At 43.9% G+C, this 21,526-nt stretch overlaps 1 long non-coding RNA gene across 1 annotated transcript in view; it reads right to left on the reverse strand.

Moving 5' to 3' along the window:
- Positions 1-1,091: 1,091 nt before the first annotated feature.
- The window catches only part of LOC142796479 (uncharacterized), a 72,927-nt gene continuing 52,492 nt past the window's right edge, over positions 1,092-21,526 (reverse strand). The window contains exons 2-4 of the long non-coding RNA XR_012893866.1: positions 17,631-17,748; positions 4,507-4,645; positions 1,092-1,282 (exon numbers count right to left, since the gene is read on the reverse strand). This is a non-coding gene — a long non-coding RNA (uncharacterized LOC142796479). The remainder of the gene's footprint in view (positions 1,283-4,506; positions 4,646-17,630; positions 17,749-21,526) is intronic.

The raw sequence follows: 21,526 nt of genomic DNA on the forward strand, positions 1-21,526 counted from the left end.
TGTGCGGCGTCGCACGCGACGCTTGAGTTAACTGTACTCAGTGTTGCCGAGAAACCGAGGAAATTTTCGTTCGGAGTAAATAACATACCCGATACCGCGCCAGACACACGCGACCACCACGAAGCCGACATTAGTAGCCGTGTTTCGCTCCGAGTTCCCACATTTTTCAGAACACTATAGCGGGAAATTCAGGCTCACGAAGCCTGTTTTTCTTCTTCCGTTTACGTCATTAATTGGAGCAGAAAACTTTATCAAAGTATGCGTGTCTCTTATTACCCCTGCGTACATATATAGGTGCAAACGCTACGCAGTGGAGTTGGGTGGTGTGACACGGAGCTTCACTTGTATCTCCTGCTTTGAAATTCATATTGCGAGAAATAGAGAAGAAAGAAAAACTAAGATATTAACTACGATAGCACGCGTGTTTTGTATATAAATGTAGTTTTTATTGGAAAAATAACTCGTTTTCTCATCAGACGTAAATTATCGTAATAAATAATATTGGTGGTTTAATTGGTTTTGATACTTTGAATCCTCGGCTCCTCCTGCTTTACTTTTAATGTTTCATGAAACTGCAATGTACTTCTTTAGGCAACCAGTACTTTTTTTATATAGAATAAAAATATATATACAGGTTTTTATACGTGCTAAACGTTTGGTATGATATGAAGCATTCCGTAGGAAATGGCTCCAAAATTCGAATCCTGTGGCGCTTTTTCTAACATTCGCTGGCATCGGCCAGTACACGAGCTTCAAGCATGTCGCCTCCCTCGAAATGGGACCGCGATGACCGGGATCGAACTCTCAACCTTCGCTCAGCATTCGTGCTCCACAAGCGCAACGCTGCCGCGGCGTACAACTAATATTTATGCTATACCACGAATATTAAAATGCAGAGTGTCCCAGATTATCATTCTAGAAAATCCAATTGAGCGGTTACAGTTTCTGTGATTAGAAAAGGCTGACATAAGCGGGCGATACGCGAGTTTTCACGAACCTCGTCATTATTGAGGTAAGAGCTTTCCCGTAATCTTGTTTCTATAGTCAGTTCTATATTTGTACTGAGAGAGAGAGAGAGAGAGAGAGAGAGAGAGAGGGAAATAAACGTTTATTTAGAAACAGTGTTCCGAGCGAGTCCTGATGTGACCCTAAGGTGGGAGGGTTCTTTAGTCCAGAAACCCTCTGGCTTCGACTGCAATTTTGGCCCTGGCGACGAGTTGTCGCTGGTATTCCAGGTCCTCGAGGATGAGCTTGGCCTCCCACGTTTACATTAGGTGGCCGTCTGTACAGAACATTAGAAAAAATAACAGCTGTTGCGTATGATGCGCCAGAAAGGACAACTAGCTGGTGTGATTCACTCGAAATGTGCATGTTATATATCATGACGTTACTCTAAAATTTACAAACTTACGCAAGCGTGAACCCACAAGGTGGTCTGTGCTGATTCTTGTGGATGCGCTCAGTCGGCTTTAAGAACAATCAAAAGACACGGAAACAAAAGACTATTGTGCTCAAAGCCCTAGACATCTCTCTCATCACGCCTTGTAATTACTTATAGACCTGATTCAGCGCAAGCTTACGCAAAACCTTGATACCGTGAACATTATCCAATGACGACGTGAATATGTGCCTCGTTATTGACAAACGTCTCGCGCTAAGATTGTTCACAAAGGAGGAAAAGCAACCCCTCCATTATCTGGACACTTCGGTGTAGGTACCCAAGCAATGCAAAAGAGCTTTCACGAGCAAAAAAAAAGTTTAAAATTCGATCACATCTTTCGCGCATCCGCTATGCTCATTTATGAAACCTATATTGTTTTATGGCCGAAGCAAAAAGCAACACACCTGCTTCTCTTCGAAGCACTTAAGGCGGACCTCTTTTTTTTTTTGTTTCACGAATGCTCAGAACATGTGCTTTAAAAAATGACAATGGTACGGGATCTGTGGCCTTCTTCAGATTCAGAGTTATATATCGCTTATAATATACGAGCATGAGTTTATTTTGGAACCAAATAACTGTCAGAATATTTTATGGAAGTTATTCAAAAAATAAAGTAAAACAGCACCGTGCTAGGACAAACACAAAGGACGAGATAAAGTTGGCACGTGCACTGCCCCGTCATCATCTTGTCCTTTGTATTTATTCTAGCACAGCCTCGTTTTGCTTTACCATGAAACCAAACCAACTCGCCCACCTATCTGCGGTCCTGCAACTTATTTAATTGAGTTCACCAAAAGAGCAGACGCTTAAACAGGAGCACCTGGTATCGTTAAGGTACCTGGTAAAGTAGATCCAACCAACGCTCTTTGCCCAACTACGCCTCTTTAATCAGCAGCACAAATATAGAGTTTTATACAATAGTATACCTAGAGAGGAATCTGGCGTTTCGATCGTGTACCCCCCCCCCCTTCCGAGAATTATGGGAAGTGCAGGCTTCGGATTGGATCGCGTTAGCTAGCGAACTGCCTACGGATATTTTTTCTCCAGTTTCAGTTTCGTTCTTCACGCAGAAAGGGTAGTGAGGTGCAGTGCAAAGCACTGAGTCCGCGCCTTTGTTGTTCAAAGAAGCTGAAGACCACTAGGTCTCTTGATTTGCTCCGGCATTGCAATGCAGGAAATTCCATCGCGTTCGTGTTTTTTCATAGTCGCTTCTTGCCAGAATTCGTTTAAATGAACTGCGAAACGAGGATGAAGCTGAGTAAACTCGTCGTCACGCTCTTGTGACTCAATTTCACAACAAAACGAGAGGTGCGTTCGAGACAGACCGCTTGGACAGACGCACCTGTCATCGCAATGGGCGATACGGTAAGTGTTTCTCACTTATTATTGCACTGTTGTTTCCATAAGTAGGTAATGCGCACTTTCGAGGAGCAAACAAGCATGTTTGTTTCAAGTGTTGTAAAAAATACTTCATTAAATTATTCATTTTTTACAACACCGCGCATAAAGTTTGACAAGACTAAAAATTTTATTTACACGGAAGCGGATAACTTAGGAGTTTCATTATAACTAAAATGGCAACCCCACTTCATTAGTGAAAGAATTTAAATATTCAGGAATATTCTTAAAATAAACTTCATCTTTGGATTGTCATATTCACTACGTAACAGTTAAAGGTTGCAAAGTATTGGGCTTTCTGTGGAAAACCGCAGAACACTTCCCAACAAAAACAAAAAACTGCTTTGAAGAACGCCCGGTCTGTACTAGAATATGCTTCCACAGGGTAGGACCCATGGTTAAAAAATTCCATCGTCAGTAGAAAAAAATAGAGAACTTAGCGGTGCGCTTGTTCTCTATATGATAAATGGCTGTTTAACATACCCCTTGCAAATGAGAGTTTAGGGTGAAATACACCGTAAAAACTGAGGAAAAATTGAAGACTAGAAATGCTGCATAACATATTTCATGCAATAACAGGTATAGATAAGGATAAGTACATATTTCAATCACACTACATCTCATCACGCAATTATCATAATAACAAGATCAAAGAATACAAGGGCAGAACCACGACGTTCAAAAATGCATTTTTTCCACGCACAATTTCGGAATAGAATCGCCTAACCAGTGGTGTTGCGAACACGAACTCTAACGCTGCCTTCGCCATGTTATCATAATATCTGTCTGTGTTGTCATCACGACTATCGAGTAAGTGTCAAATGCTTGTATATTCTACTTCATTACTCTACTTGATTCTTGAATATGTCTTTACCGATCATATACTGTGTAACCCCCTCTGTAAAGCCTTATGACGCTGAGGGTACTGTGATAAATAAATAAATAAATAAATTTATCTTGATGCCAAATTTTCAATTCAACGGCAGAGCAATGCATACCTTGGTGGTTAAAATTGTCCAGCTTTCCCTTCCATCTCATGGTCACGGGAACGTTTTGCAATAGATTTTACGTACGAGGTAATGTAGAAGGTTTGGATAGAAAATAACTTCATATCACTTTGTTTTACACTCAGCGAACAAGCGTCGTGAATCAAAAGAACGTGATCTACCCGAAGCAAATTCGAAGCCTGTACTTCCCATAATTTCCATGAAGGTACAAGCGCTGCTGAAAAAGTCCGCGTGGGCACTGTATTCCTCTAAGCATCATTTTACGAAATTCCATGAGCGCAACCAAACACGAAGTTAACCCGACGAAGACGTCAAGATACAGGAACACTGACGTCCAAGCACCACACTTACTTCAAGGATTATAGCCATATTGGTGCATATAGCATAAGCGGTACCAATCCATGAAAATATATTACCCAAACTTTGAACTATCCAAAACACTTATACTACGTACATGTTCGGTGTTCTGCAAAAAAAGTTTTGTATCAGATTCGCACACCTCCGAATGAGTGTAGCCTTCTGAGTGGTTCACTTAAAAAAATAGCGCCAATAACGAGGGACAAGAAAAAGAAGGAGACAGACAGCGGCACTGCCTTCTTCTCCTTCTTTCTCTTGTCCCTCGTTATGGGCGCTGTTTTTTTTAAGTGAATCATGTCGTACCAACTCGCCCAAGCAACCACGTTAGCTTCCGAGTGGGTCTGTTCGTTGTCTTGCAAGAGGCCACCACTGATCCATGATCCACATAAAACTGGACACTCGTTCGCCGTTCCTCAAATGGCAGACAAACCTTCGGTTCCCTCTGCAAGCACAAGGTAAAACTTGGCGTGTTTACATAGATAAACTTTCACACTGAGACACTGCCTTAACTAGGTTACGAGAGGCGCATTGTCCCTTTGGTACACAAACAATGGGGCAAGTCTCGCCTAAATGGAAGGAAGCCTACTGTTCATTCCTTATTCCCATGGCGTAAAACTACTTTCCTACCGAGCAAGGCTGGTTGCTAGTTTTCGATTTTGTCCGCACCGAACTTCTGAGATACTAAATCAATGTACTTAATGTTTCATCAATTATTGACGTCCCCCGCAACAACATTGCACACTCTCTCAGACAGTTATTTGCACGCTCGGACAGGACGATCATCACGAATAGGGAAAAAAATGAAATCATAATAAGAAATATGGGTACTGGAACAGCGCTGCCCCTACATTGCAGATCACAATGTTTTTACAGCGCCTCGTTGTCCGTGCTTGTTTCAAGTTTATGTGCTTGTGTTAACATTGAAGCACCGTAATATATATTCACAATCATATAATGGGCAGTGCCGGAACTTAAACTTCAGAATAGAACCTAAAGTATTTCGCTTGGCGAAACTGTGATGTGGCCATGAGACACACCGTGGTGGGTGACCACAGATTTATTTTGACCACCTGTGGGTTTTGATTACCCAAATCTATAAGATAGAAGACATAAAAATTATAAAAAGCCATATTGCACGGGGGGATCGTTTCTTCGTTAAACACAGCTAACGAATACAACAGGGAATCTCAGTTAATATTATTTGTTGCTTCCTTAACTGTAGGACAGTAACCTTGACTTCAACTGAAAGGAATTAAAGTGGATGAAAAGCGCTCTTTCCGCCGTTAGGATTCGAATCCACTACCTTCGAATGCCGCGTCCGAAAAAGTGCTGTTTGGAAGCATTTGTAACATTTTTTACGGTAAAAGCCACTTTGTAAGAGCGTCCAGGTCGAGCAACCATCAAGCATGAACATCTTTCTGACCTGGGTATTAAGAAGAGAGCTTTAAAGGCCTCTACAAACGGGAAATTTTACCCTCGGCCGCTACCGTCCTGCGGCGGCGGGGACGAGTTACAAAGAGTTATCATCACGTGATGACGTCACTACATGTCGTCGGCACGGCGTCGCAGATTAAAATGTGACCTCGCATATTCTGGCATGACGTCATGTGGCGTAACGCCCCACGCTGTTGTTGGAGGCCCTCCTGGAGAGCGCATGATTTCGAGAAACGAAAATGAAGACGGCGTTTGGCACTGGCACTTGTAGGCACCGTTTATGTTACCTGCTTCCTTATACATCGAATGACCCCGCCGCGGTGTTCTAATGGCTAAGGTACTCGGATGCTGACTTGGAGGTCACAAATTGAACCCCTGCTGAGGCGGCTGCATTTCCGGTGGAGGTGAAAATGCTGTAGGCCCGTGTGCTCAGACTTGGGTGCACGTTAAAGAACCCCGGGTGTTCTTAATTTCCATAACCTTCTACTTTGATAATTACATGGTAGTTTTGGGACGTAAAACAACACATATCAATCAATACACCGACTGAGAAACAAAGAAAGAAAATGATTTGCACCTTCAAGAGGGGACCCTGTGGCTTGTTCAAGAAGTGCACTTGGACAAGAAAGGAGGATTTGCTAGTATCGACTTCATCGCAGTACATAATTGAGGGATGTAAACTGTTTGGATAAAGCGGAAAAGGAGGACTTGAACAAGAATCCACTACTCTACACTCACAGTGGCACGAAAGTTGGGTCCGCGCAATAGACAAAGGCAGTGAAAGAAGCCAAACGAGGATATCTTAGATATTGAATAAATAGACATATGAGCATTCGGCGCTTGCAATCGCGCCAACATCTGCGATAAACCGTATCTGTAAAACAATCCCTCAGTTCTTACTGATTCTGTTCAATCTGCTTTTTTCCAAGAACACATGAATCTTTTCGTAATCGAATCACAAATAAAGAATATTGGATTCACTATTAAAACATGTAAAATTTTGCGCATACTCCTGTTTGCTATAAATGTTGGTCGAATGCGGGAGCAACTCAAAACAGCTTTGCAGGAACTGAGAAGAGATGCACTCCGGGTGGCCTCTTTTGGTGCCGTGTAAGACGATACAGGCGTGAATATGAAAATCAAGCACGTGAATTCATGACTGTGAGACGCGAGGCACAGCTTTCAGCAGTTTGAGGCAACAGCGGGCCCAACCATGAGAAAAAGACAGAAATACGTGTAACAGGACACTACCGATCCGACGTGCGTGCTTTGTTGCATCTTCTTGTCTCTTCTTTTTCCTGCTATCTCTTTTTAAAATCGCTCGCGCCTGAATATTGTTCTTCTATGAATAACTGCACTGTTTTCGCCACTTGTCAGCTTGTCTTTGCTTTCGTTTCCACGAAGTTGAGTGCACCAGAGATTTGAGCTTTCTCTTTCGAGTCAGTGTCACATTGCTAGGAGTTCTCCGAAATAGAGCGCGTAGCGTGAAACGCTATAGCCATACATACGCTCGCGTTACGAGTCCTTGTTAGGTGCCAGTGACATCTCAAAGCGAAGCGAATGTGACACCGTCGCACAGAAAAGCCGTGGACTTGGGCGCATTGTTTCGACAACTTGGTCCCTAACGTTGTCGGTGCCACATTTCATCCTACTCGGAAAGCTTTCTTTAACGTTACTGGACACGGCTATCGTATCGAGAATGCAGATTTTCGTTTAAATATTTGGAAAAAACGTTTCGTGGAATTCGAGGCCTTTCGGAGAGACAGCAGCGAATTGCTGGGCGGGCACGATTCGTGAGTGAGGCAAGAACAGATTTTATGACATGAGAAACTGTGCAGAGACAAACAAAAAGAAAAAAAGGAAGAAAAAGAACAAAAAAACACAATTGTTGACGTTATTCCTGTCGTAAAAATACCACATTTTCGCACACGATCACTGATAGTAGAGCTATTGGTAACAGCTGTCAGTATAATACTACAGTTTTCCTGTTGAGTCTCATCACCTTCTGCGTCATCAATGCCATTTCATACACAAACCAAAGCGATCTAAGCCGCATGAACAGGAGTAATCGCTGTGGTGCTCTCAAAGAGATGATTTCTTCGATGCATGGTGACCGCGTATGCTTAACACTAAGAGCACGATGTGTGTGCGCTGCTAAAGCCAAGGCCGTTAGTGACGGCATTGGCTAACACTCCCAGAACAAGTCTTAGACTTCTACCACCGAAAATTCTTTGAGCATGTAACTTTCGATCTACCCAACGCCTTTCTCTGTATGCTTAGGTCGCTCTCAGCTGGTTAGTAACTCTGCCGTTTCCCTCTACCATGTTTCCTTTTGAGTGCGCTGAAGTTCTCATAAAGTTGCTCGAGGAAACGGTGCTGCGGTAACAGAAGGCTAAGGGCGAGGCACTCAAACAGTTAAGGCATGAGCTTATCGGCCCCCTGCACCCTGCTGTTTCTTCATCCGCTTATGTTTCTTTTTTTATTGCAAGGTTATATATATTAATTGTAACTTACGGCAAGAGGAAACAAGGTAAAGTTACAAACAATTACGATAGCGCACAACGCAAATTCTTAGCACAGCTCTTTTTGGTGTTTTTTTAGGCGATCACTTGTTCGCATGATAACAATACGATATTGTATTTCTGTTCTGAGCATACAGCAGTAGCCATGTATACGTGGGAGAAAGAATCCTTGTGAAGCCGTAATCGAGTAGCTTCTTTTTTTTTTCACATGTCCTCAGCCGTGTATCTGTGTATGCATCTGTTAAATAAACACCGAGAATCAAACATGAGGCAAATGATTTTGCATTGGTGGCCCACACTTCTGAATTCTGGCATTGGCGGCGTTGTGTCTCCGCTCGGGCAGCTCGTTTAGCAGCAGTGATGGACGACGCACCTCCATCAGTGCCGGCGCTCAGCGTTCAGGAAACATCTGGCTCCAGCTATTTTGTACGCAAGTACACGGTTTGCACTAAGAGGGGAACGCCGTGAATAGCGTGACCAGCGCGATCAATTTCGTGAGGCTCGTTTCACATCAACCGCCACCGACAGAACGCAGCGCGACTGCATCGCTAACCAAGAGACCACGCGGAGGACCGCGCGTAGACACGTTGGACAATGGCCGACGCACGACGGCACATACTGTCGTGGCACCGCAAAACCTGCCTTCGCCTCACTGTTGTTCTCTCCTCACCTTATGTTTGCTATCATTGTCTTTCATACTCCACTGCGCACGACCTTAGCTCTCTTTCATCCTCATGCACTTCATCTGTTACGTCGACGGCGACACTATATATACTTCACGCATAAACGAACGGCTAAGTGCTGCGTTATAAAAGAGCAAGAGAGAGACGGCAGGAACGTTAACCAGTCTAGATTAACAGGTATTCTACCCTTCACTAGGTTGAGAAATGGGGCAAATTAAAATACTTAGGCCCACAGAATAAGAATGAGATGAAAATGAAGCGCACAGAGTTACAGTCAACCCTGCCCCAATATCGCTTTCTGTTTATAGCCGCCCGTGCGCGTCTTTCCTTTTCAATAATCTTCAGAGGGCTTTCGTCGCCTTGTTCTGGTATAACATCTCAACCTACATTCCAGGACCATTGTACGTCTATGTCTCATGAATTTGATTGTCATTTGTCTGCACTAGGATTGTTAAGAATATTTATTGGTGAAGTAGAAAGGATGCGACAACCGCACGAACTAGTCAGGGAAACTGTTAATAGGGACGTACCAACAAGCGGATGTTATGTTGTAGGAAAAATAGTCGCAGTACGCTTCGGTTGATGGAGTGAGAATCAGGGCAACAAAAACAAGAAGGAAAGCGCGCGGGGGAGTCAATGCACCGTGCAGTTCTTCGTCCGAAGGGCTAAGAATTGGCTTTAGGGCTGTTTCGAAACTAATAGAACACAGGCAGCCACTGGAGCACGGGTCGAAAAGAGCACCTACGGCAAATACCGAGGAGGCTATACGCGTGGGCACACAGGGGAACCCTTCGGAGTTTCGTTTAACGGCCTCCGGGTTTGTGCGCTCAACCATAACCGTTCGCCTGGCTTTGGAGGAGATGGCTCGGATTGTGCTTGTGACCGGGCTGTTTACGTTAGGTGCAATAGGATCCAAGTAAGCATGTTTTTATAGATTATCTTGTTCCATGTTTCGGGTGTTTCTAAAACCAAATGAACGCGTACAGTTCTTTTACAAGGCTCCTGGTCTCTTTTCTCTCTTACACGGTCAGCAACAGGAGTAGAAAAGATGATTTCACATTGGTAACTACAATAGCAAATGTGTTTACACAGCGAAAAATAAATCAGAATTTCAAATTGCAGTGTGGTTCTGAATTGCTTAATTGATATTCGTTACATCACAAGAGATAAACTTATGCATGTGTTTGTTTAGTCTGATTATCTCCGTTGTTTTGAATATCGATTTATGCTCTGATGTTTATTTTAATCGCTTCCTAATTGACATGATGCAAGCAGATGTTGGCGCCAAATTAAGCCGCTGGCTGCTCAACACATCTGGCATCTATCAGAAGTAGAGATATAGGCTCCGAAATTTCCGAGCATAAAAAAACATCCAGAGAACACAGAACATGCAACTTAGCAAACACTCAAGACCTAACATAACAGGTAGAATAAAATAATCAAGAATCACTTATGCATATATAAACAGTGATGCTAAAAAAAGAATGGGGACAAGCAGAACCAAACAAAAATACTCAATAGTCACATAAATGTACAGTGTGACGTTAACACAAAATGTTGCAGTATCCGTTGAAGTTAAAACTTTGTGGTTTGACTAACAATCCATCACTTCTGATTTATATTAAATATAGGTTCACATTCCATCCTAGCGTTCTCTCACCTTCATTCACTAGAGCAATGTGTCTTTTACTGCAGGTTATATGTCGCGCGTCGTCTACATATTCATTACAAAAATTAAGTTAGTATGTTTAATAGTAAGTTTTTTTTGGTGTTCGAAATCATACATGTTGAGTGCATTTTGTATATTCACCACGCAGTATATCATGGACATTATTGTAGAGTTCTCAGCGAGAGGATTACTTTTCCGAGAGATAAGGTTATGTTCTCCACCGTTTTCTATTTTATGTGCGGGCAAGCTCCCTGCGCATTTTCAAACGGTCCTTGCACTGACCCCAAGAAGTAACGGCAAAAGTTCACCCGATCCTTTACGCAGTCACATAAGACGACTTCAAGGGCAAAGCCATTTTTTTTTTCATTTTCTTCGCAGTAGATGTATTGATGCTCAAAAACATAGTGCGAGGTCTCGGAGATCGACGTCGGTGAATGTCGGTATATCGCTCGTTGGTGGACTGCTTTTTTGTGTAGCTGATGCTGACGCAGCGATGGAAAAAGTAAATGACCTTTGGGCTGCTTCTGGCGCGATAACGGAGATCGCTTTCATGAAGTGCAGTGAGGACCCTACATCATCATCATCATCATCATCATCACTTGAAGATCACTTGAAGGACTTGAAGATCGACATTCATATCAACTGTATTCGATCATTCCAGCGACTATAGGAGGCGCAGTGGAAGGTCGAAATAGAGGACGAGACGCTGATGTCGCCAGCGTTTACGTCAGCGTCACAGAGCGTGAAGACGCGTTCATTGGTTTATGACTACTGAGAGACCGAACTGCTTCGCAGTTTTATCACCGGGTGACAGCATCGGAGCATGGCTACATGGCGCCGCCTGCATTACTGGAATGACCAAATACACTAATGGAACGAACACAATGATTGATTGATTGATTGATTGATTGATTGATTGATTGATTGATTGATTGATTGATTGATTGATTGATTGATTGATTGATTGATTGAAACTTTATTTTTGATTGATTAAAACTTTATTCAACACAATGTTTCACTCAAATGGGATGCGGTCACACATTCGTGTCAGAAGGCATTGGCGCAGGCGAACGTGGAGCGAGAGGAGAGTAGCGGAGGAAGCAGAGGAGAACACGAAGCGAGGGACTGGCGAAAGTACAGAAAGAAGCACGTGCCGCGCGTTTGGCGCGCGCAAGACGCCAGCACGCAACTGAGCGCACGCAGCCAGTGAGCTCCTAACGCCGAAGGTGACGTCACGGTTTTCCTTACTCTCAACTGAAACGAAGGGTATATGTACTGTATACTTTGCGCTGTTAATAGAGCCGTGCCAATAACTACAACGACTGTTGCACGTATGCGTCGCATCGACAAATCATGTGCGTCACATGCACCCAAATCAGGCTACTCAACAATCGACCGCAGTCATAATATCAATCAGGTAATAAAAATGTTCAGAATACAGCCAACCACTATACAGAGCCTTCATAGATTACAAGAAGGCAATCGATTTACTAGAAATATCAGCAGTCAAGCAGGCACTGTGCAATCAGGGCGTTAACGAAGCATATCCTGGAAGAAATCTGGAAACCTGGAATCATCCTGGAAGAAATGTACAGGAGATCAACTGCTACCATAGTGCTTCTTAAAAAAAGTGACAGGATATCAATCAAGAAAGGTGTAAAGGGAGATACAGTCTCTCCAATGCTATTTACCACGTGGCTACAGGAGGTTTTCAGAGGCCTATAATGGAAAGAGTTAGGGATAAGAGTTAAAGGAGAGTACCTTTGTTGCCGATGACATTGCATCGCTGAGTACCTCAGGAGACAAATTGCAACTCATGATTACTGAATTAGACAAGGAGCGCAGAAAGGCAGGTCTCAAAATAATTTGTAGAAAATAAAAGTAATGTACAACCCCAAAAAGAACGGTGCTTTGATATAGGTAATAGTGCACTTGAAGTTGTAAAACACTACGTCTACTTAGGACAGGCAATAACCGCGGAGCTGAACCACGAGATTTAAGTAACTAGAATAAGAATGTGGTGGAGCACATTCGGCAAGCACTCTCGAATGATGACTGGTAGATTACCACTATCCCTCAAGAGGAAGGTATATAACAGCTGTACCTTGCTGGTACTCACCTATGGAGCAGAAACCAGGAGACTTGCAATGAGGGTTCAGCTTAAATTGAGGACGATGCAGCCAGCAATGGAAAGCAAAATGAAATGATGGGTGTAACCTCAAGAGACAAGAAGAGAGCAGAGTGCATTAGAGAACAAACGTGGGTTAAGGATATCATAGTTGAAATCAAGAAGAGGAAATGGACATGGGCCGGGCATGTAGCGCGTAGACAGGATAACCGCTGGTCAATAAGGGTAACTAACTGGATTCCCAGAGAAGGCAAGCGGGTTAGGCGGAGACAGAAGGTTAGGTGGGCAGATGAGATTAAGAAGTTTGCGGATATAAATTGGCAGCATTAAGCACAGGACTGGGTTAACTGGCGGAACATGGGAGATGCCTTTGTCCTGCAGTGGACGTATTCAAGCTGATGGTGATGATGAATACAAGAAGTCAACTAGCCAAAGAGCTAACAAAGCAAACTCCTCGCTCAATTTGATCATTATTATCTATCCTACACACTCAATCACTATAGAACTACCAGTACATTTCTATAAGGTGATTTTATTATTTGCTTATGAGTCTTTTGTTGCAATTTTAACGGCGCTGCTTTGGCGTCACGAGAAGTTGATCACCCCAGTCTACCCCTGCGTTCTAAAAGCTGGTGCCATAAAACAAAACGGGAAGCGGGCGATCTGGACACCACGAATGAGTGGCGTTTCGCTTAAAGGAAATACGAGACTCACTAACCACGGCGCTGTCTCTGTTCTGCCGTGACCACCCACACCAGAAGTAGACGTGTTGCGCCCGTAAGGTTATATACGAGCACACGAGAAAGGCCGCTTTTATTAAGAGGAAGAACAAAGCCGCGAGGCCACCTTTTAACTTCTTTCGTTTCATTTTGCCGTCAATTTTGCCTCCGTTTGGTTAGCCAAGTTGCCCTAATCTCACTCGGCATCGTCGAGTGTACTTTTACTGAAGCTACCCAATATGATGCCTTGCCGTTCGCGAGTGAAGCCAGGCCTGCGTGCCGTCGCAGCGTTCAATATATAGGCCTACATCTGGCGGGAACGATATGTGAAGGCACGCAAGCAATCTCGCAGAACTTGGTATCTATTGTTGAGCTTAAAGCTCTCGCTTTCTCTCGCCACGCTCAGCGGTCTCGAAAAAGCACTCGAAATTTTTACGCCATAACAGTTGAGCTTAGGCTTTGCACGCTCGACTGGTTGCAGCAGTCGAGGCTAAGGAAATAATAAATAAATGTCGCGGGAAACAACAAAAAAGCAAAAAAGTACGAAAATAATGTACAGTGAGCATGATAGCTCCCGCCGCGAAATAAAGGAATCAGTCCTGCCCGTACGAATGAAATAAATTTCAAACAAAAGCCAAGCTGGCGCTGGAGAAACTTTCCGCGACGTAAGAGCGGCTAATAAAGGCGGCGTCTCTGGGGAAGATATCGTTCTTCGCAATCCTCATTCAACTGACCACGCTTTTATACTTCCTCGTTTTTACAAATGTGTTTCTACTTTTGTTGCGGGTGATACGGAATTTGGCTAGAACACACGGTCCTAATAAAAAATAAAACTTGTAATCAAGCACCGCAAAGATAGTACCACTGCCCTAGATCAATATTGGAAGTTCGAAATCATCAAGAGCCCCTCATTGCAATCAAAGGCTGACATTCTTTTTGTCCTGATTTTGAACACGCAACTGTTCATGTGCGCTTTCGTGTGCCGACTTTATTCCGGCGGAGCCTGTCTAGCGCTTGTATTGAATTTCAGGGGCTTGTTTGGTGTAAGAAGCACAGCTCCTTAAGCACACAATTAAATTCAACCGTGTGACATGATTCTGATTTCCTCTGGGACAGCTATTTTGCGATATATTACAATCACAAGGAGTTTATGAGCTTAATATTGTTTATTTTATTACGGCCACGCGGCGTACTCTGGTGTTCTGATTTTTTTTTTCATGTGAGAGTGTCCAACATAACAAACAGCAAGCTGAAAAAATGGTGCGCGAAAATTTATGTATTTACAAACTGCACAAACTAAACGTCTGCCATGAAAGGCGTGGATGATACTGTTAGGCAATGAAGTTTTAGGGTATCTATAGACGTTAACTTACTTCTGAATATCAAGTGGTAGCATATTTACTAATAAACGTTCATGACAGCTAGTCCCGAAGGGTTGAACCACTCAGCGTGTCACTCATAAAATTTTTTGGTTGCATGGCTTTTTTTCTAACCTTACATTACCTTTTTACATCAAAACCTCGCAGAACATTTTTATCGAAATGGTCACTCGGTATGCTGTAAAAAGTATAAAATTTTTTCTTGCATTTGGTTTGACCACGAGTATAGCTACCACTAAGGTAGTCGCGTACGCAGCAAAAGAAAACCGTCGTGATTACGTGCAGTGCAGCAATACTGGAAACGGGACCGAATAATAGAAAACGCTTAAATTATTGGCCTCGAGGACATCCATGGCGCCACCTACATGATGACGTCACTCATAGGATGCCGGGTTGTGTTGTCTGCTAGCACACCGCATTTCCTGTGCTTTAGCTGTAGACATCATGCGTGTTTCTTTGTTTTGAAGCTCGCTGCTTGAAGAAGCAGTAAGACAGGATAATAAGGGCAAGCAAACTATAAATCGGTCTTCCCGGTAGCACTCTCTTGTCTAATTTGTGGGGTGCTGACACTCTTTGTAAAGTTGTTTGCGCCGCATAGCGCACATGCCTAAACCAAAAGCCGCATTTTGGGTTACAACCACCGGGTGATGGGTGGCGTTGTGTTCGCGTCTCTCATAATCATATAGTGGTTTTGGGACGTTAAACCCCACATATCAATCAATCGTGTTGAGAAAAAGGTTATCTGATTGGTGGCTAAAGTCAAGGCACGATTGAAAATTGAACCCATCGCTGCAAAATACGAGTCCTCTATCTCATCATTTAAAGAAAAAAATCTAGTTTTTTGGTTCACTAAGTATTACGGCTTGGTGGCGTTAGCCACCGCCCGATCTAAAGGGTACAGCCATATTAATCCACTTATCCATCCGTACCACTATCATCACCATGGTTGGTAGAGTGGTAGCACCGGCGGTGACCCCTGGCGGAAGGCAAGCCTTGGTGGCAGGCGAGAGTGGAGCGAGTCTTCTGTGCATGGCGGTTGCTGCCAATGGTTGTCTCTTGCGTGGGTCTTCGGCGCGTGGTACAGCGGCCTGCACACCGGGGGCCCTCGTGGTAATTCAAGTGTTGGCGACGCCGCCTTGGGTGTTTTATTGTGGTTATCATGTTATTGTATGTTTGTCGTCTGATTGTGTTTGTCATGGTATTGTGTTTGTCATGGAGTGTATGGTAATATTAAGTACGGATGTCCTAGCGTGTTGATAACGACTGATATATTGATTCGGCGGATGATATCGCCGTTGTAAATTAGTTAAATAAATGTATGTTGTTAGGTTTGTTCCGACCGTGTCTGCCGTGTCCTTTCACTCCAATAGCATGGCGTGGTGCTTGCCATGTTGTGACCCCACAAATTCGCACCGTAAAATCGCGGCTAAGAACCGGTGCAGCCGTGGGGGACCATGCGAATGGTGTCACGAAAGCAAAGCCTCGTGACACCACTTGCATCGTATTTCGCAACCACTATCCTATCTGCGACGTCAAAACGGTCGCAGCGCTGGCCTCTCCAGGGAAGGCCCTCGTGGACAATACTGGGAGAAAACACATCACGATGATCTTTCATAAAATTATTGCTGTATGGGTACACCAGTGGCTTCGGTTTTTCCAAAAATGACTGCAGTATCTCATTTGATCCCTTTTACATGCTATGGCTGTCCGTCAATCTTCACACGTTTTGCTGGCGAAGAACACTGAGGGAACTGGATAGTGTGTTCTGCTTCTTTGAACTCACAAATGAGTGAACTTCAAGGCACCCATGGAAATATTTTACTTAACTAAACATCCACTAAACTAAATATTGACTAGCATGTAGAAGCGCATGAGAGATCGTAGAAAGGAAGTCAAACGTGTGAAATGCAATTTAATTTGGCAACAATTCTGTGATTTTCTTTTGCACCGGTGTCGTTAAAGCACAAGAAGATACAAAGCTGTCAAGAGAGTCTACATTTTTGTGTTCTGCCTCTGGCACTGGTTGTTGTGACAGCTAGACTCGCAACTTTCTTATATATCCTCATACCTCAGGTACAGTTACAGAATTAGAGCATGTATAAGCCATTACAAGTTTCATGTCACATTTTTGGGGGTTTCGAGAAAACAGTAGAAACCATTTCCAAATATGATAGCTTCGCGCAGTTCAAGAGCACGTGTATCGTTTTACTCTGCCGCACGGCCGCTTTGTCTCGACGGTGCTGCATGTATACAAGCAATGTTACATGGCCGGTGACAGATAGGCAATGTCAGAGTGGGACACACCAGCTATGTCAGTGCGGCACAGCAAAAAACTTCGTTCATTGATCTCAAACGTGACCTCGGGTCCACAGTTGAAGTTCCATTAACTGAAGTATTCACTAATCAGAAGTTTATTCAACTGATATTTTTTGCATTGAATGCATGGGGAAACCGCCGAGAATTTTCTAAAGTTTTGTTATTCTGAAATATTCGTTCAAATGACGTTCTTACAAGTGAAAGTTCACTGCACCACAAAGCTGACGAATTGATATCTGTTCTATAACTCACAAAGTGATCAACACATCGACTTCAGGATATTGTTTATATGTAAAAATATTGTGTAAAAGCATAAAGTTGGAATTCTTCCGTGAGAGAATTACTGCAACCAAGCAAAATGTAAAACTGAACTGCATAACATGGGCACGATGTGAACAAAGAAGATAAAACTCTCAGAATAGAAAGTCAAACACCATACCTGACTATCAATCTAAAAAAGATATGTCAAAATTGTCTTTATCTTTTTTTTTACAGAGCAAGCTTCAACTGAGAAAGGCCGTACGAAGAAATGATAGATGAGTTCCGCAAAAGTAGCAACCAATATAATTGTACTCACGTATATTGCATGATGCTCCGAAAGGTCAATCCACCAAGTCCAGCACATTCACCACGTAAGCCGGCGCACACTGTCTTAGTTGCACTCATTATGTGAGGCGCTTTATCTTTATGGTCATCTGGGTGCAGCAGAGACACCTAATTAGTTGAAGCTCCTCAACAGTGCAATCAAGTGGGAACGTTGACAGCAGCCAAAGACACTGACATACCAACAGTAGGCATAAGGTCAGCAGCAAGAGGAGCATGAGCCGCAGAACACCAAGGAGAAGCGTGCACACTATTGTATATCTTCACATAAGGGAGGCTTCTTGTAGGTCTATGAAAAACTTTATCAGTGGCTGGAGCAATGGAATAGTACGTTCCGTTGTACGACTACTGCGCGTTAGTTGCGTCAAGCATGTCTAGTTGCCTTGTGGAGCACTTAAGAGAGAAAATGTTGTATGTGGAGGACAATACAGGAGGATGCTGATAGACAAAAGATTGTTTTAGCCTACGATCAAAGAAAAGAAACGAGAAAGCAAAGTAGGAGAAAAAAACGCAGAAACAAATGTCCCGCCTTCTTGCGCACTAGAAAAGTAAGTAGGAAGTGTTGAATGCGCAATAAAAACTTGGTAAGACGCTTTCAAATCCACAGTATGCATGGTCATGTGTTTTATGACCAGCGATTAGTAGAACAGGAAGAAACTATCAGCTGTGAAGGCCATACAAAGATAAAGCGCTTCATGTAGCTGCACCTACAGGTTCCTAGCTTATACATTTCACAATTCTTCGCGCATTCAGCGTACATAGAAACGACGTGTTAGTGTTTGCGTTTCAAATCCTACACACCGATAACTGAGGCGAATCGCGCTGGTTTTACGAGTTTCAGAGTGTCTCTTAGCGCAACCACATTTCACTGAAAACATCTTATCCTTCGTGAAGTTTACAAAAATAATCGACATACCAATAGCAGTCCTGCCGTTATAAGGTCAGGCATGCCACATGCACGCGCGACAAGACGCAAATATTTTAAATTCATCACTGTATTTCTGTTACTTCAGTTTCAACACAGGCATTTTTGTCCCTCTTTTACATCCCGTTCTCCACTGAAAACTTCATTTGCATACTACAGAAATGTAAGGCGAAAAGCTTGCTCCGGTGCTTGGAATTTGATTAAAACAATTTGCCGTCCAAGTAAACACTCAAGTGTATTTCGAATTTCTCTGCTAGACGGTGCTTGTGTCTTCTGTGCTGATTTTGCCTATTCGTTCCATATTCCTTTGTGCTACCATTGTGCACACTAGAACGCTTAATGGACGCTAACAACGCTTTCAATTAAGAAACCCTTGATTGGGCTTTGCCCGCAAAAGGCAGCGTCCCAGTGTTTACGTAGCACAGATAAGAATAATGGACGGTTCGCCTCACGTCGATTGTTTTTCTTTCATCGTAGCATTCGCGCTGTCTGATTCTCGTTGATTTGGCTCGGTTGCACTGCGTGACTTGCTTTTTCCTTCTGTCCACGCGAGACGCATTAGGCTCGTTTATGCTGACTTCCCTTACTACGTCACAGAAACTGAAGATCAGCAACAGAAAAAAAAAATCGCCTGTGGGTTTCGAATCTCGGCGGCTTCTCTGGGGCTCAACTACGAAACATCTTTTCTTTTCGGTTTTATGTTTTGCGCGAAAACAATTGTTCCGGCTTTCTCGTAGACAAACCGTGTAATTTGGTTCTAGAAACAAAGTCATGAAGGGAGGGGAGTTTCCGCGCGCTAGAACAATACAAACATAGATCTTTTTTTCCGCTTTTTTCACTGTTAGGTGCAAAAGTTATTCACGTGGTTCTTCGGCCGTGTGGTGCATGTATTCACGTTTTATTTTTCTTGCGTGAAATGATAGCTCCGGAATCTCACTCTTCGCATCGTCATTATTCGGTGTCCGTATTTTGAAATGGCCCGTGAGTGGACTTACCTTGCTTAGACGTTGCACGTGATCAAAATAACAGAAAATGTAAGTAATTGCAATTAACACTGAGGACATACTTTTGTTAGCAGCTTTGCAAACGCATAGCATCACTGCAGTCTACAGACATTTTTATAGGCTCGATTTCCCACAGAACAACAGAAATAGCAGCACTCTGCCGATTGATTCACTCCTACACGCAATCCTTTTATTTACTGTGCTTAGTGACTTCCCAATATTGTGCGAGCGAAAGCGATTTTCGCCCCACGAACATCTCCTTTCCAAGTCAGTAAGGTTACCAATGGCATACTAAACATTTTCCTTTCCCTGTTCTGCTGCGCTTTTCCCAAACTTCCATTCACAAGTGGATCTGTCAGAATTGAAATTCAAATATTTTTTTGCAAAAAATTGGCGGATCCCACGTATAGTGGGAATCGATTACATGCGAAGCACGAATGAAAAATGTTGATTTGTCACTTTAAAATCAGCACAACGTTACGAGGTGGGGGTAAATGGTGTCGTACATGACATTCGTGTCATATTATCATGTTTGGATGTGTCGTTTACCTTCGTCATCTATTCACGTCACGTGATACCAAATTTAGTATATTTGGAGCTAGCGAAACAGCCGCGAGCACGCTATGAGCGTGGTATGTTGTTTTGTTCTTACATGACACGCGTGTCAGGATTATAATGTTTGCACCAGTCATATATTTTGTCATCCATTGACGTCACGTAACACCAAATTCAGTATATGTGGAGCTAGCAAAACGGCCGCGAGCGCATCATGAAGGGCCCAATATACTTCCATGTAGCGTTGACGCGCGCGCACGCTGGGTACAGCGACGCTACGTTAGCAAAACGTGAGCACTCTGGAGTCGGACGTCAGGCGCGACCAGTGTCCGTTGACGCGGCCCGATGGCACCTGGTGCGAAATGCGACATGCTGCATTTCGCGCCGATGCGTTAGCCAGACAACGCTGCGTCTCCCTCTTTTCGTGACGGAGGGACGCCGAACGCGCTGAAACGCGCATGCATCAAACCAACGCAGTGCGGCGTGCGCCTGCGAGAATATGGAAGCACCAGTGCCTGGCGTGGCAACGCCGGCTTGACGCGACGAAATGAACGTCGGCGAGCACGTGAACCGCGTCACGTCGAAATGTAATGGCACTTTGATGGTGGCATGCAGTCATGTTCTCACATGACACGCTTCTCATGTTCATCATGTTTGCACCAGTCACATACCTTCGTCAGCCATTGGTGTTCCATAATACCAAATTTGGTATAAGGGAAGCTAGCGAAGCGGCCGCCAGCACATCATGAGCGTGGCATGTAGTCATGTTGTTACGTGACACGCATCTCATGATTATCATTGTAACGGGGTTTATTTGCAGAGCAGAACGCAGAAGGCTAAGCAGTCAGCAGCGTCCGGCCAAGCGCAACAAGCACGAGCTTATGCTGATGGCGATGCCCCTGAGGCGCCGAGAAATGCCCCTGGGGCCCCTCGTCTTCACTACAATCGCCCTCCGAAGAAAAAGGCGCCATCCTGGCGGATTAAGGAGAAGAAGCGACTAATGGGTCATAATATGGCTTGAGGCGAGAGACGTGGACAGTGTCGCGGCCGCGGTAGCGTAGGTCTGGGGATGGGATGATGGGCTCCACGATATAGTTGACGAGTGACGTTTGCTCTACAACGCGGTATGGCCCGATGTATTTGAGAAGAAGTTTTGCGGAGCGGCCAGGTGCGGTAGCAGGTGCCAGAAGCCATACCAATGAACCAGGTGGAAAGTTTGGAGCCGAACGGTCCCCAGTCTGGCGGGATTGCTGCTGCCACTGGTCCTCGGTAGAAAAAGAGCGGGCAAGCTGGCGGCATTCTTCAGCATGTCGGGCAGCTTCGGACAGAGTTGTACTTTCGGACTCATAAGGTTTATATGGAAGAGTAGTGTCTACTGTATTTGAA

This window comes from Rhipicephalus microplus, chromosome 2 (assembly GCF_043290135.1).
Source record: "Rhipicephalus microplus isolate Deutch F79 chromosome 2, USDA_Rmic, whole genome shotgun sequence".
In the NCBI taxonomy this organism is placed as follows: Eukaryota; Metazoa; Arthropoda; class Arachnida; order Ixodida; family Ixodidae; genus Rhipicephalus; species Rhipicephalus microplus.